This window comes from Crotalus tigris, unplaced genomic scaffold, assembly GCF_016545835.1.
Source record: "Crotalus tigris isolate CLP2741 ecotype Arizona unplaced genomic scaffold, ASM1654583v1 scf7180000023864.505019, whole genome shotgun sequence".
Classification (NCBI taxonomy): domain Eukaryota; kingdom Metazoa; phylum Chordata; class Lepidosauria; order Squamata; family Viperidae; genus Crotalus; species Crotalus tigris.
In genome coordinates, this window is record NW_024100235.1 from 351,525 (window position 1) to 369,247 (window position 17,723).

The 17,723-nt window shown below is 40.0% G+C and overlaps 1 protein-coding gene across 5 annotated transcripts in view; it reads right to left on the minus strand.

Annotated features, from left to right (window-relative positions):
- Nucleotides 1-17,723, minus strand: part of PLPPR1 (phospholipid phosphatase related 1) — a 150,328-nt gene that overhangs the window by 80,847 nt on the left and 51,758 nt on the right. Inside the window, exon 1 of one of the 5 annotated variants that reach the window (XM_039322168.1) lies at nt 9,578-9,597. The exons of the other annotated variants lie outside the window; for them this stretch is intronic. The gene's annotated coding sequence lies outside the window, so the exon portion shown is untranslated. Of the gene's footprint in view, nt 1-9,577; nt 9,598-17,723 lie in introns of those variants that run through there. 5 annotated transcript variants of the gene reach the window in all.

Below are 17,723 nucleotides of genomic sequence, written 5' to 3' on the forward strand. Positions count from 1 at the left end.
TTTTTTTTTTTAAATGTTCCCTATTTCTATTATTGTGGTCAGCAATAAACATTTCCTATGCCTTTTATGGTAGAGAAAGCAGGGCTGAGAGAAGAATAACAGCCTCTGAATCGTCTAATACACAGGTAGGCAACTTTGGCTCTTTTATGACTCGTGGACTGCAATTCCCAGAATTCCTGAGTCAGCTGACTCAGGAATTCTGGGAGTTGAAGTCCATGAGTCATAAAAGAGCCAAGGTTGCCTACTCCTGGTCTAATAAATCCCCTACAGAGAAGTTGGCAGAATTAATGTGGAAATTGTCCTTTTCCAACTTAAGAATACAAATGTTCAGATTTACTTTAAAAAAAAAAGCTCTTACTTTTCCACTTATTTGGCAAACCTCTAATAATGACCCCTTATTTGTCCTTATCTTGTTCCTCTGGGTACTAGATTTTGGGAGGTGACATAAAACTTAGTCCCTCCCTTCTCAACACTAATAAAAGGCAGGTATGGAGGTTCTATCAACATTGTGCATTTTACTTAGACAGCGGATGGAGCAGAAGCACACTGGCATGGTAAGAAACAATGTCACAGAGGGACAGGTAGACCCCAGGTAGTCTTAATAAAATAGATAAATAAATAAACATTTTAATTATTTAACTATTCTTCTAAAATTGTTTAACTTTAAATAATTAATCGCTTTAAAAATTATTTTTAAATTTTAAGGAATGTTAATTATTTAATTATTCTTCAGAACAGTAAATGTATCAACCAACCCAACTGCATTATAGTCTGGCATTCATTCACTCCTTGTGAAGACACAGAATCATGCAGAATGTGAAATAGGTTTTGATCAAGATTGCATACTGGACTAGTAGCTTGAAAACTAAATGGAATTTCAAAGGGCCTTGGCCAGACCAGCAGAAGAAACGTAACATTCTATTCACCAAAGAGAGAGCAATTATGACCGGTCACATGAAAAAAAAAAAAGATGAGAACTAAGAAAGTGAATGAAGCCCAAAGCTTCATTAGCCTTGCTGCCACTCTGTTTCGAGAGTTGCAAATAGGGAGGGGATCAGACTACTAATCAATAAAGCTATTAACAAACAGTAGTGATTGGAAACAGTTGCTTATTCATATATCTGATTCCTAGCCGCACTATGTACTTTGGAAAAGCCTACCATTAGGAATGTGTGCCTGCTTATCCAGTCAATACTGACTTAAATTTTAAACTTGTCCTGGGCCAAAGAAACAAGTTCCTGGTTGACAAATTATTTGTATGAGCAGGCAAAAAATTGAGCATGACTCCTTGGGAAGATATGTTACTCAGGGCTTTCGAAACAAATATTTAAACTAATGTAACACCACTTTCATATTCTAACTACTTGCATTTTGTGTGGCCAGGCTACACATGCCTTTTTAAAAAAAAATTGGCAAGATAGCTCGGCCCAGAAAGAGATCCAATTATTAATCTCAATATAATGTAAACAAAGGGTAGTACAAACTCCCCAAGTTATGATTTTGTTTGCCAATATGAAACTGCAGATAAGGTTGTCCGTGCTGTAAGCCATCCAACTATAGAAGACAGAGGGGATGATCACGTGGGACAGTGGCAAGAGCGGGAGCAAGGCCATAGTGTGGCTTTGGGCCTCCTCTTCTGTCCTTGTGGCTACCAGAGGGAAGGGCAAGGCAACAATCAGATAAAAGGGTCTGAGCTCATGCCAAGAGTATAACATGAGTAAATACCTCAGACAGTCTCTTCTTTAGTTCACATGAAGATTAAGTGTGTGGGGGGGGAAGCATACTGACACTGGCAAGATTCTATTTTTAAAGCATTACTACAAAAATAGTACTGACCTACTGACGGACATCCCATTGGCTTCCACATCTGATCAACTTTGAAGGGCTGACACCCCTCCATTTGCAGTCCACGATATGCCTCAATTCACATGTGATGTGGTACCCATCCATCTCTTCTAAGTACAGAAATGTCTGTTGATGGCCTGTCTTCTCCTCCCAGTATTTTCTCTCCAAGAATCTGAGAGAAAGGCTGCAAGGCACTACAAGTAATCCTCAATATACAACAGTTCATTTAGGGACCATTCGAACTTACAATGGCCTGAGAAAAAGTTACTTATGACCGTTTTTCATCCTTATGACTGTTGCAACATCCCCATGGTTCTGTAACCAAAATTCAGACGCTTGGCAACTGTCTCATATTTATGATGTTTGCAGTGTCCCTGGATCATGTGATCAACTTTTGCGACCTTCTGGAAAGCAAAGTCAATGGGGAAGTCAGATTCACTTAACAACTGCTACTGACTTAACAACTGTAGTGATTCACTTAACAACTGTGGCAAGAAAGGTCGTAAAATGGGACAAAATTAACTTAACAACTGTCTTGCTTATCAACAGAAATTTTGAGCTCCATTGTGGGGGTAAGTCGAGGACTACCCGTAACATGACTCTGGGCAGCTCGCAATTAAAACAATAAAAATGAGCAGAGTTAAAAACAAAAAAAGATAAAAATAGCAGTGGAGACCACGCAAAACCACTCAAACAAGCCATAAGATTATCAGGGTCCTACACTGATGGCAAAGCCAAGGTTTTAGTGCTTCATGAAAGGCCAGCAGGGTTCGAGGAAGCTGAAGATGTCCCCTCATTTTGTACCAGCTGAAGCTTCATATACTGCCTTCTGGAAGAGATTCTAGGAAACACTGACTGCATGCTTCTTAGATAAGGATATAGGTTCTGCTTCCCTCTCTACAAACTCCAGTGCTCCCGTAAACTTTAGGATAAGTGGATGAAGAAATGTTGTTGCCCATCAAAGGCAAAAAGAAGAAGGAATGAAGAAGATGGTCAAAAGCTTTATCACCATCTCTGCAGTATCTTCCTCCCTAACGAAAAGCTCTCCTGCCTTCCTTTATGCTGTGGTTTTATAAACACTGTTCTGAAGAACTCTGGGGTTTTGTCAGAACTTGATGGGGTTTCATGCAGTGGTGAGATTCAGCCGGTTCGCATCACTTCGGCAGAACCAGTAGCCAATTTTTTGTTGCCCGGGCCCAGAATGGATTTCTGGAAGCGGCATCCACACAGAGAACCGGTTGTTCACATATTTGAATCCCACCACTGGTTTCATGAGAGAATATCAACAACAAAAAAAAGCTCACTCAAATGCAGCCAATTTTCTATCATTAGAGTTCTGCCTCTAGATTATGTGTTCTGGGATATTATTATTTTTTCAAACTGGCCTGTAAACTCTAGAGCAGTGGTTCTCAACCTGTAGGTCGGGACCCCATTTGGGGTCGAACGACCATTTCACGGGGATCGCCAAACAACGCAGTCCGCCATTTTTTCCCCCTTTTCCTTAGCTGTGCTACTCCCTTTTATTCTATTAGCTTTTGAAAGCCAATAGAATAGACTCTCTTGAATAGAGTCTAATTCTTTTGGCTTTCAAAAGCCAATAGGAATTGTCCAGGCTGTCTCTGCCCTGCTGAGCCCGCCAAAAGTCCCATTCTGCAAACGGTGCTGCACCAGTTGAGTAGTCCTCAACTTACAACCGGTTGAGTAGTCCTCGACTTACGACCAGTTGGGGGTCGCGGCATTAAAAAGGTTGAGAACCACTGCTCTAGAGAGCCAGTTTGGTCAAGAGATGAAGGCACTAGGCTAAAAACCAGAAGACTGTGACTTCTAGTCCGTGTTAAGCATGAAACTTGGCCACGTGACTTTCAACCAGTCATTTGTCGTGGGTCAAATAAGAGGAGGAAGGGGTATTAAGTATGTTCACTGCCTTGAGTTATATATAAAAATAAAGGTGGGATTAAAAAAAAAATCTAAAATCTATACGACAGAACTAGTAGCACCTGCTGCCACTGGCCCAGAAGAGGTTGCTCTTCTGCTACCTTTGTTGCCTCTTCTTTGTTGAAGGTGGGATTCAAACTGCCTCTGTGTACACCAGGAGTCTTCAAATCTGGCCCTTCAAACCTGGCTGAGGAATTCTGGGAGTTGAAGTCCACAAGTCATAAAAGGGCCAAGTTTGAAGACCCCTGGTATACACTGCAAGCCAGGGGTCTGCAACCTTGCCAACTTTAAGACTTGTGGACTTCAGCTCCCAGAATTCCACAGTCTTAACGCTGTCAAGGTTGCAGACCCCTAGTCTAAGCTAATGCACGAATAGAGAAGAGACTATGAGATAATGTCCAAAGCTGCTCTCTATTTCAGCTCCCTTGCTTCCATCTGCTCCCTGATCACTGCCAGTTCATATTTATTCATATATAGTTGACCTTGTAATACAATTTGCTGAACTGATGAAATTAAAATAATTCTCATAGGCGTGCATGTGTACCTGTTACCTTGCAGAGACTATCATGATATTAAATACAGGTGGCATTTTAGCATGATTTCAAATTTCAAACACACTTTGAGATCCATTTATTCAAGACAAGCAGTAGACAACAGGGGATTTTAAAATCAGGGGAGTGGGAGTGAGGGAGTGGTAAGGACACAAGAGAAGAAACAATGGATGGAAACTAATCAAGGAGAGAAGTGACCTAGAACTAAGGAGAAACTTCCTAATGGTTAGAGCAGGGGTCTTCAAACTTGGCCCTTTTATGACTTGTGGACTAACTGCCAGAATTCCTCAGCCAGGCATGCTGGCTGAGGAATTCTGGGAGTTGAAGTCCACAAGTCATAAAAGGGCCAAGTTTGAAGACCCCTGGGTTAAAGCAATCAACCAAAGAAATAGCTTGCCTTCAGAAGTTGTGGGTGCTCCCTCACTGGAGCCTTTCAAAATGAGACTGGACAACCAGAAATGGTATAGGGTCTCCTGCTTGAGCAGGGGGTTGTACTAGAAGACCTCCAAGGTCCCTTCCAATTCTATATTATGCGAGGGAAATGAAAATAGAGACTGAAAAATTGAAAGATGAAAGACAGAGACTTCCAGGGAATTAGGTCATACAAACAGAAGCATTTTAATAAAATGTGGATTTGAGGAAACACGATTGGGTCCCCCAACAAACAAGCAGCAAGTCAGAGCAAAAGAAACAGAACAGATCCCTCTCTTCTCCTTTATCTGAAATAACCTGTAAAGCAAACAAATCCTGCATAAAGAGAAAAATTGGAATGAGCAGAAATAGAACAGCATGCACCGGTCCTTCCACCCTTAAAGCGCTCTGATAGTAGAATTTAATAGGGTGATAAAAACTTATTGGCCAGCTACTCATATCACTATCAGAATCTACCACAGCACTCAAACCCCACTAGAGTTTTCCATATATGGAAGAGAAGTGTCTGCTAGAATCCCAAAAGCTGTTGAATTTAAAAAGCACTTCAAAAGGCCATAAAGTAGCTCAAGGCTTCCTAATTCCGTCTGGAGTTCTGAAGAGAACCCTTCCTCGATTCACAAATATGCTTTTGAGGAGGTGGTTCAAATGAAATTTCACTGAAATAAGCAGCCCCTTAACTCTTTCCAAACGTAGGCATTTCAACAAAATCCTTTTTTTATAATACACTGTTCAGGAGGGAAAGAAGAGGCTGGTGGCTAAACGAAAACTGCTAGAGGAAACCTGGTAATTTTCTCTGCAGGTCGATTAATTTTATTACTAGTATAAAGGAAGGCTGTTCAAAATTTAATCCAAAGAAACATTAAGTCAATTCTAAGCCAACAGCTAACCTATAATTTACTGTCTTCTTCTGGGCGGTCTGACTGATGTTGAGGTCCCATTTGTGGTATTGAATGTGTTTAGACAAGATGGAGAACCAGTGAATCTTTGTATGTTGCAGGTCATCTTTGTCCCTTTGGCTATCCCAAATAGCCATGCAACAATCTGTGTTGTGTACTTTCAGTGAGGAATCAAAATACACTTTGCAGTGAAAAAAAAATCCATTCTATTTATACTGGCAAACAAAATTAAAATTTGCAACATTTCTCACCTTAGCCTGCACTGTTCTCTATGGCTCCAGCTTATGTTTCAATTAGCAATCTCTATTTCTATGCCTTCCAGAGGTTTAGGAATACAACTTCTATCATCCTCAGCCAGAATTCCTATGGCTCATGGATTTAGACATTTATGTTTCTGCATTATCTGATGAATCTGCTATAGTACTGTATGTAGTTCATCTGTTTATTCTGTAAAGGACTATAAATCCCTATTCCTGATCCTTGTTAGCTGGAGATATCAGACATTTCAACACATCTGAAGAGAAGCAAACTAAGAAAGATTAAAAGTTTTAAAAGATTTCAAAGTACATCCAGCAGTTCACCTGTCCTCCTGTACCATTTCAGCAACAACTGCTCCTCAGGTGAAGAATATTTAGAAACCAGATAGGAAGGGATGGTGGTAGAACCTCCCCCACTCTCAACCCCTAACCAGTAATTATTACAGTAAGAGATGTATTATTATTATTACAGACCAACATGGCGCATCTTGGTGTACCAGGGTTGCCAGACATATGAACACAGAATCTTGGACAATCTTGGCACAAGAAAAGCGAGCACTCCGCAAAGCCATAGCTGCAAATGCTGAAGTAACAGTGTCTACATTTCTTTGTTCAGTATGTGGCAGAACATTCCGTGCTAACATCGGTCTTATTAGCCACCTACGGACACATCGTTGATGGCCCATAACCCACAAGATGTCAAGGTCTTCATCGAAATCGATGGACGAACAACAGAACAGTAAGAGAAAGGCTTTCTTCCCCTTTGAATGATTTGAATGAACTCACAGGTTTCATTTCTCCTTCTATCTTTGACCTGCTAGAAAATTGCCCTAGAAAGAAAAAGGGACAGCCAAGGAGCTGGTACATGCTTTTTGTCCAGGGAATAACCAGTCATGGGCAGGAGCTTTCCTAATTTATTTTCAAAATAACATTTGGTTAGCTTCTTCTAGGCTACAACTACTTTAATTTGTTATACTGGCACAATGCCACTGACAAACATGAGAGTAAAAGGAAGGCAACTTGTTTTTCCCTGATTTGTTCTGTAAGAAACTCATGTTGGGCATATGATATGTAACCTGTCTTCCAGTGAAGCCAAACAGGGTGCCCCCCCAAGCTGCAGCAACTGAAGGCAGGTCGGGAGGACTATCATATACTGCCAGCCCTTTGAGACCGGTACAGTAAGATCAAAAAAACAAGAGTGTTTAGGAGTCTCAGCATGTAAAGTACCGTACTTTAATTGCGATATTCTATCAGGATTCTGAAATATTGTATCAGGATTCTCTTCAATTCATGCTGTATAAGGATTCTCTTCAACTCATAACAAATATAATCAAGGCAAAGATATGTTGATCTTCATTCTTAGCCTTTTATTTTCCAAGGACTCAAATACTGTAGCTTTTCTGCAATGGCTCAGCCTTCCCTTTCTTTAAGCCAGATCAAATCCCATCACACCTACCAGTGTTTTGTCTTCATCTCTGTCACAACATGGCTGGCTGAGGAATTCTGGGAGCTGAAGTCCACAAGTCTTAAAGTTGCCAAATTTGGAGGCTCCTGCTTCAGAAAAAAGAGAGGCCAAGCCAGAGTTCTGAGGAAGGGCCCCAAAACTATCAGGGCCTCCAAGAATTCTCTTTTCTTGCTCTGATTCCAGATGACCCAATCATTAGGGAAACATTGGCAGGGGCTGTTCACTAAGGAGCATCAGCTGGCAACAAGGTGGATCAGCAGTACTGGCTCTCCCCTCACTCAGTCCCTCTTTCCTTCTGCCCTGCTCTTCTGCTACTACTATTGGGGCCCCACTGGTGTGAACAAGTTCTGTAAAGGAGTAGGGCAAGGGACCTCTGTGCTTACGTTGCTTATGGCAACGTAATTGCCAACCAGCCTTCACTACTTATGTATTCCTGGATTCAGAGGACTATCCCAAAATTATAGGATCTTTCAATTACTCTCCCCCTCCACCAAATTAAAAAAGATGAAACCAAGATTTGTCATAGGAGAGGAAGGACACACTTCACAAACTTACTCTGATGCTAGAGAACAGTAACAACAAAAGGAAGTGTACCAAATGGTATCCCCTGGCATTCTGCTGGAGTTCACGGCTATGCTAGGGGAAACTCTGGGATGGAGGGGAGAAAATGAGGGAGAAAAAGGTCACCTTTACTGCCTTTTAATCCTACTAGTATCCTGAATAAAGCAGCTTTTCTCTAAATTTCTCTTTCCACTTGCTGGTACATCTAGGAGTATTTATAATGACCTCCATGGTTCTTATTTCTAAGAAGACAATAGGATGGGTACTGGAAAAGAGATGAAAGAAACCAATTCTTAATTTGCAGTATAATCCTACAGATGGAATGGGACAAGTCGCCACAGCAAACTCTCTATGGCCAACTTGCCACAGCCAACTCATCTTGCCAGGGTCAAGGATACCTTGCCATGGCCAACTTGTCATGGGGCAACTCGCTGGGGGAAATTCAACAATTCAATTTAATTATTTAAAATAATACATTTTTTGTCATTCACATTTCATAGTGTACCTCCTGTGGCATCCTTTCTTTAATGGTTCTATTCCACTATTCCTTCAATATCAGTGTAACTCTTGTCCCACAGCGAGTTGGCTGCAGTGAGTTGCCATGGGGAGTTGGCCATGGTAAACTGACTGGAGCGAGTTGTCATAGACATAGACCCTCCTACTTAAAAGAAAATGCCATTTCAGGGGAAGCAGATTGTTATTAGAGAAAGGACTTCTCAAAGGTGGTCTCTGGATACAGCTTTAAATCTCTGCGTTTCCCGGAGATTTTTTTTTAAAAAAAATATGGAAAAATGTTCAGAAAGTACAAATAGCCTCTGGTTGCCCCATAAAACTATTACTTCAATATTGCATTAGGTCCTAATAATTTACGGATTAAATACAAAGAACTAATTTTAGGATCTTAATTAGATCAAAATCATCTTAGCCCTAAAAATCTGACTATTTCCTCCTCCCCCCACCCAATTAAAAAAAATCAATTGGCTCATATCTTCTGGGGGTTTGCTCTGAATTTTACGGCCTTTTGGAGGAATTTTGAATAACTCCATCAAGGGTATGATTTAATTCAGTCAGGAACTTGACAAAACTTCAGGAAACAGTATTTAATCAGTTAACCCTCTACCCTGAGGTGTATATCTATTTTAGTCTTGCTTTATTATTATTATTGTCAAGTACTTTTGATCATACTAACTGACAAAAAAGCAGGTGTCAATATTTCAATAGAATAATCAAATAAAACAGAGGTTGACATTCTAAGTTTTATGTTTAGCCTACTTATAGAAGTAGCTGTAGGTCAGAATAAAAATGAGACAAGCAATAATTATTTTTAAATTTCACATCTCTATGCACATAAAGTTTTAAGGTAACTGATCACTGACAGACCGGCAGGTCCAATATACTTGCTGTCCACTCCTGGCCTAGAAAGTCTGATAAACCAAGGGCAGAATTGCCAATAAACAAACATAGATGGCAACTACAGAGCTGATAGTATTTACCGACCCCTGAGACTTCAACAAGGCTTATCAGAAAATGGGTAGGCTGACCTGTAAAACAGAGGCTATTTGGTGATAGAGACATTGATATATTAAACTATTTGCTTTCCCCAGCTCTGGATTCACCCATAAATCCAGTATTTACCCATTTGTCTGTCACAAGTCCTGGCACAAGTCAGACATTCATTAGCTCCTCATGATTCCGTGCTGTGTTCACCAACTCATCACGGCTTGTCTGATGATCTATGTCTGAAGAGCCTGTGACATCTGCTCTACTCTTTGGAAAAGTGAAGATTTAACTCCCAGGGTGGAACTGTCACATAAATGTGGCTGTGGAGGCATTTCAGACTTCAAAACCCCGGCAGTTAGTCTAAACACCATCATAATCCTAAAACTACTCCAAATACTTTCTTTTTTTTCAGACATACTCCACGTCTCAGAGTACACAAAACTTCCTCTATTTTGCCCATTTAGATCACATAAGAAGCATTAAAAATCAAGAATACTGAGTTAATTCTTTCTTAAAATCCTCTTGCATAACCTAGCTGCTCAGGACTACTGAAATGTCTTACTTATATCTTATACAAAACAGCTAGCCAGAGAAAATAGTTACTCTAGATTTACATTAATGTCAACAAAGAAGAAATTTTTGCTTCTCTACTGCCATTACCATGCTCCTATCTGACTTTATATGTTAAATGTAAATTATTTGGAGAAAAGAACCCTAGTCTTTCTTTCAGTTAGTATAGTACTACATTAACTGAGATAAAATAGGACCATGTATTTTTTACAATTTGAAGAACTGAAATCAAAATTTCTAAATTGCTCTGATCACAGGGCTGCCACCAATGCAAGGGTTCCCAACCTCAGGTCCATTAACCGGCACTGGCCCATGGCATGCCGTGCGAACAAGCAAAGCCCCATCCGTGGGATTCAGGCAGCAGGTGAAACCACGCCCCCTCCAGTTCGTGGAAAAGAGGTGTTGTCTTACCTGAACTCCTTTTCTCAGCATGAAGAATGGAGAATTCATGAATGGGTTAAAGAGGTCCTCTAGCCCAATCAGACCAAATCAATCAAGTTGCCACGCCCCTGCTGGACTGGACCTTGCCCCAGTTTTGAAAAGGGCGAAGCTAATGACTGTGTGACGTGTTGGCTCCCAGGCTACTGACACTGACCTGACTGTGAATTTCAAAAAGGGGAGGGGGAGAAAAGGCGTTCAGGTAAGACAACGTCCCTTCTCCAGCATGGAAAAGAATGGAGAATCCACGAATGGACATACCAAAGCTCATGTGACCCTATGGGTGGGAAACAGGTTGGTCAAGTGTCGACGCTGTCTGAACCACCTGTTGTAAAACAGTGGCCGAAGGAGGCCTCTGCAGAAGCAAATTTATCAAGCTTGTAATGACGGTTAAAGGGGGAAGGTGAAGACCATGTTACCGCCTTACAAATGTCAATGATAGAAGCTTGAGTGTGCCACGCAGCTGATGTAGAGGCACTGCGTATGGAGTGTGCTGTCAGACGGCTTGGAGCAGGGAGCGTACCCGGTATGACTCCGCAGTGCAGGCCTTGATCTACCTGGCAATAGTATAGGAAGAGACCTTCTGACCCCTAGAAGCTGGATGGAAAGAGACGAAAAGTGCCTCCAATCTACGAAAGGTAGCTGTCCACTTAATGTAATATCACAGGGCCCTGCGGACATCCAGAGCATACCATTGCCGCTCCAAGTCGTGTGATGGGTTAGGACAAAAGTCCAGCAACACAACCTCCTGTGCCCTATGAAATAAGGTGTTAACCTTGGGAATGAACGAGGGGTCCAACCGTAGGACCACTCTGTCCTGGTGAAAGGTGCATAGGTCTTCCCTCACGGAAAGAGCTGCTAATTCTGAGATGCGCCTCGCCAATGTCACTGCTATTAAGAAGGCCACCTTAAGGGACAAGTGTTGCAGAGTGCAAGATCTGATGGGTTCAAAAGGGGTTCCTGAAAGAGCCTGTAGTACCCGTGGCAACTCCCAAGTGGGCTAATGATGGACTACAAGAGGCTTACTGTTTGTAAACCCCTTGATAAAGGATCGAACCCTCAGGTGTTGAGACAATGGTGCGGAATTGGCACAGGTGAAAACCGTGGAGAGAGGTTGGGGGCTGCTACACTAATGGTAGAAGGAAACTGTACTGATAGAAATACAAAATAATATAAAGCAGTGCCATCAATTCATTCCTCCTGACAATATAACCAAGATATTATTGCTTATCCATGTTGGATAATTGAGAAATCAAGAAAAGCACCACACTCCACTACTTGATAAGAGCAGTCATGAATGCTTGGAAAAGATACTTAGGTACTGTGGTGTGTCTGTACTACAAATAATCATAACAATGGAGGCAATGGTATTCCTTTTGACATATATGAATGCAAAAATTGGACTTTGAAGAATATAAGGAGTTTTGACACTTTCCAGCTCTAGTACTAGAGAAGATTCCTGAGAATGTCATGGAAAGCCAAGGAAACAAACAAACAGATCAACTCAAGAGTTCTCACCCGAGGCACAAATGACTAGGTTCAGATTATCTTACTGCAGGGCATATTATCTGAAGACCTAGCTGAAGAAGGCTCTAATGTTGAGAAAAGTAGAAAGAAAAGAGAATGACCAAGATGTACAGGCTAAATTACAGTAGTGATGGATGTGCTGTTGAAGGATCTGAAGACCAGGATGATGCATCCTCGATATAGTCTACGTGATCAGTAAAAGTCAACATTTATTTAGGATATGGTATATCATACGTGGACTAGCCATATATATTAACATTTCATCTAGATTAGTAGAAGCCAATAAAATATAAATGTTAAAAAGATCTATGTTCAAATATTAACGTCTAGGCCATCTAACAATTGAAGCACAGCCTCATTTATATTAAGAAAAATCAAATACTGGATGGGTATATGCCCTCAACTTACAGCTGGTCACAATGTGATCTACAGTTTGAAATAGGACCTCACAGTCACACTGAGGGGAGGACACTATGCCCTATTGATAGAGAGGGTACTGGCAGACCCTGTGTGAAGTGCGAATCCTACTCAGGATTGATCATTGCTGACATGGTAGTTCAAAGCTTGGCTCCTTTTATGGGGTTATTTATATATCTTCCTAAAGTCAATACTGACTTGGTGACACATAATCTATCAATCATGAATGTAGCACCTTGCACACAGTTTTCTGTGAAGAAAGCTAAAATTTACATGATTCTCAATCTGTATAGCTGAAAAAATATTCCGGTCTTCAGCAAATCGTGCCTCAGAACCACAACATGAGTTGTATCCAAACTCAAAAATAGAAAATGCATCCACAAATTAAGTTATCATGCCTGGAGTAATCTCTGTTGAACAGGCAAGAATGAAATCTGCTTTTCATACAAATCCTATCTCTAGATAAAGATAAACTAATGAAACAAATAGTCAAAATAATTATACTTGTTCATTGATTTATTGAAGAAAATGATCCAAAGCTACGTATTTGTGTATTTTAAGACTTGTGTAGAGAACAGATCACATTTATGAAGCAATATTGAAATTTTAAAAGAGTTCATAAACTCTACGCATCACATATTGTCAGTGGTGGGATTCAGCTGGTTTGTACCACTTCAGCAGAACCAGTAGCTAATTTTTTGTTGCCCAGGCCCAGAATGGACTTCTGGAAGCGGTATCCACACAGAGAATTGGTTTTTCACATATTTGAATCCTACCATACTGCATATTGTACAATATAATCTTCAGTATATCCTTCAATTGACAATTCCAATATGCTGTCTTATTCCCTTTACAGGATCCCAGTTCAATGCTATTCTCTAAAATAATCTAGAGAGTAATTAATGTACCTTACCATCTGCACTGAACTAAAAAATACTTCAGTCTAAGAGCTACACAGCTGAAAGCTTAAGAAGAAAACTAGAGAATAAGATGAGCTATGCTGGGAATGAAAAATAATTGTCCTTAACAAAAGGAATGTCAAAAAAATGAAAGAAAAACAAAAGGTCTTGTGTGCCAAAATATAATTGTTAAATCAAATTAGGCACAAAATAGTGCTAGGAAGATAAAAAACAAAGTCACAAAGTTTAGTTATATAGAACTAATACACATTGCTATATAACAGTGTTTCTCAACCTTGACAATTTTAAGGCATGTGGACTTCAACTCCCAGAATTCCACAGCCAGCATTGCCTTTTATAAATTATAAATGCCTTACGAATTTATATAGCAGTGTTTCTCAACCTTGACAATTTTAAGGCATGTGGACTTCAACTCCCAGAATTCCACAGCCAGCATTGCTGGCTGTGGAATTCTGGGAGTTGAAGTCCACATGCCTTAAAATTGTCAAGGTTGAGAAACACTGCTATATAAATTCGTAATCCAGCAATGGCCACAGAGGTATTGTATTCAGTATATAGAGTGGCAGAACCCTCTTTCTTAACTCACCAGAGACTTCAGCAGTACATATATTTGCAAAATATACATAAGGAGACCTATTGGCAGCCTCCTTGGCTCCTCTATATCACTTTCTTATCCGAACTGGTTTTTCTACGGTTGAAATTAAACTTAGCAAATTGCAGATTCCCAGGACATCTGAAAAACAAGACAATGACTATCTTACTCGCTGCTATCTGAATGCTAGAAGAAGCTGGGCACAATATCTCTGCGTTTCTACCTTGAGTCATGCATCACGTGTGCCGTAAAACATGTTTTGGAAACCATAATATCTATGTTTTCATACAGTCAGCCAAACTCATGTTATGGCTTGATACGAAGTGTGAACCCAGTACCAAACCTAGCAAGGATTCTAAAAATTTGACGGATGCCATTAAATGCCAATCTCGACTGTTCTCTGTAGCCTAGCAACTGTGAGCCATATTCTGCAATGAGCACTGTAGTGATACGATTGTTTATGAATAAACATGAACTGAGTAATCTCCATAATAAGTTCCTACGATTGCAGAGCTGCTTCTGTGTTATTATTAGAGAGCTCAGGTTATTAAGACACCTCGGGAAATTAAGCATACAATTGAAACTCAATGGTTAAAAAAAACGGATTATCTTCATTTAGTCAATATTATAATTTTCTTTCAACCTGATAAATGCAATAGGAATATTAAGAGAGTCTCTATTTAAAATGTATTTATTGTTTAGATCAGAGGTCCCCAACCTTTTGGGCACCAGGGACCGGTTCCATGGAGAGAGTTTTTTCCTGTACTGCCTGTATCCCGGGGATGGGGCTTTGCTTGACTGCACAGCTCGGTTTCTGCCATGCCGTGGTCAGGTGCCGGTCCTGGTTTAGATGGAGCATGCCACTGGGAAGATCTGATTGTGATGGAATCAAAAGTAGCGAAGATCAAATGACTGCATTTGCCTTTTTCATCCCTGAAGTCTTTTTTAAACGCTTTCTGTGCTCTTGTGCAAATCTGATTAGCCATGCACCAAGAGCCAGCAATGTTGAGAAAAGAAAGCTAGTCTTGAATTTTTGCTGTCACAACCTTGGCAAATAGCATTCTGATGGAGACTTGTGGTAGATGAAGCGGCAATAAAGCAAGTGAATTAAGTGAAGTACTGGCTTCTTGGGTCACCCAGCTAATCTGAGAACTTGACAAGAAGGCCAGCTGTTCAGCTGCAGAATTAAATAGTGTGATAGTTTTGTAGCAGTATTATTAATAAAGTGGGCTATGCATATACTCACATGTGCAATATTAATACAATATGCAACAGGACTTTTTTCAAAATACAGTAAATGTTAATCACGCAGGATGATTTTTAATTTAGAAGCCCAACATTGGCTGTAACGGCAGCCACTTCAGTATAATTAGCAGCATCCTCACTAGACCCCTGTGTCAACATTTCATTAAATGTCATTGATCTACTTTAACACAGACAAGCTTTTTCCAATCTGGTGCTCTCTAGATGGCTGTTCTGGAAGAAGGCAATAATAAAGCAATTCTGTTTTGCTGCCAAGAAAACTACATGGACCCATGAGGAACTGAACATGATTCAAAGAAGACTTATCTTTTAGAAAATTAACAGATATTGAAGTTGATAACCCTATGAAGTTATCCACTAGGAAAGATTAAGCAATTATTTTCACCTTGCATCTCTTCTCTTCCTTGAATGCGCATTAGTAAATCATGACAAATTTAGCGCATCAGAATTATCGGTGTTGGTCAATTACCACAGTACATTTTCCATCAACAGAAACCAGCACAATCTCAACAGGATTCTGTGCTCCAAATAAGAAGTAGACTAGTGAGGAGATTGGGATTGATAAAACTGCTGAAATGGAAATCAGAGAAAGGAGCAGTGTGTTGAATATGAGATCTTGGGGAAGTGTTTTTCCTTAGAGATCAGTGTTACTCTCATTCTCCAAGTATATTTAAAATCAGGTGCCATTGGGACATATTCCTTTCAGTGTTCAATCCTGTCTTGAGGACAGAACTCCCACTCTACATAAATGGATTACTACTGAATGCTAGAATTAAGGGAACATACTGTACATATATTAGACTACAAACTCACTCTTTGTTGTGAATGTTGCTTATTACCCTTTCCTACATTTGTGTAATGGCTTGTCTATCTCAAGGAAATACATATCCATTACTTTCCTTATCTACCTATGTAGTCTTACTTCACAAAGTAGAATATACTCTACCAATTGAGGAAAGGAAGGAGCTGCTTGAAAACTTCAATAAAATGGCTATGCGAATTCATATAGTGCATATAAATACATTTTGGGTTTACATAAGGCATTGGACCCCAACTTAAGTATTCAAACTTTGTGCAGTAGGTCAAATGAGCCAAACCTATACGATCAAATTGGGTGAGCCCATATAATTGGGACAACTGAGTAAATCAAGTTCAGTAAATCACAGTTCTAGTAACTCTATGACTATTAAGAATACGTACAACCACAATTGTGCTCAAAATTTCTGTTGCTAAGCAACACAGTTAAGTGAATTTTGCCCCATTTTACAACTTTTCTTGCTTGCCACAGTTGTTAAGTTAATCACTGCAGTTGTTAAATTAGTAACATGGCTGTTAAGTGAATCTGGTTTCTTGACTTTGCTTATCAGAAGGTCACAAGTATCTGAATTTTGATCACGTAACAGCAGAGATGCTGCAATGGTCATAAGTGTGAAAAACAGTCATAAATCATTTTTTTCAGTGCTGTAACTTTGAATGGTCACTAAATGAACTATTGTAATTCAGGGACTACCTGTACTAAGCTGTGTCCACAGAGGGAATTGCCACATACTGCATGAGGAATAAATGTGATTAGAAAATTAATGATAACCTCTGAAGTTGCCTAGTTAAGTTATTTCTCTCACTAGAGAGAAATATAAAGCATCATCTCTTTCTCCAATAGAGCCCCCAATTTTAGGGTCCACTTCATACTCTATCCTGCTATTCTCTTATATGCATTCTTTAAATTTCTATTTAAAGTTAAGTCATTCTAATTCTCACTTGTATGGGTAGTCCTCGACTTACAACAGTTCATTTAGTGACCATTCAAAGTTACAACGGCACTGAAAAATGTGACTTATGACCATTTTTCACACTTGCAGCATCCCCGTGGTCACACTTGGCAACTGACTCATATTTATGACGGTTGCAGTGTCCCGGGGTTATGTGATCACTGCTTCAGACAGGAAGGCAGTGCAGAGAGTGGTGAAAATGGCTGAAAAGATCATTGGCAGTTCCCTCCCTCCCATCCAGGACATAGCACAGAAGCGTTGCTTGAACAGGGTCTGTAAGATTATCTGGGACCCTACACATCCTCTTCACGACCTGTTTTCCTTGTTACCTTCTGGGAGGAGGCTTCGTGATATCTGAAGCAGAACATCCAGATTCAGCCAGAGTTTCATTCCATACAGCATTAACCTTGCGAACTCTCAAGCTTCCTCCTTCCGTTATATATTCAAGATGGACAGTATTTAATATTTATTTGCTACGTATATGTAGGGATATGGGTCTATACATACGTTGTTCATAGTATGTTTAGGTGTGTGTCACATATGTTTCACTTTCATTTTTGATGTGTGCCGTTGTGCCCACAGTAAAAAAAAATGACAATAAAGGTTATCTTATCTATTTGTGATCTTCTGACAAGCAAAGTCAATGGGGAGGTCAGGCTCAATTGTGGTCGTAAGTCAAGGACTATATTGTTTTTCTAGTGATTCCAATCATATGAAACAATCAGGCCAAATGGTGGCTTTGCAAAGTACTGGAAAACAATAAAGCTTTCCTTCATATCAGATAA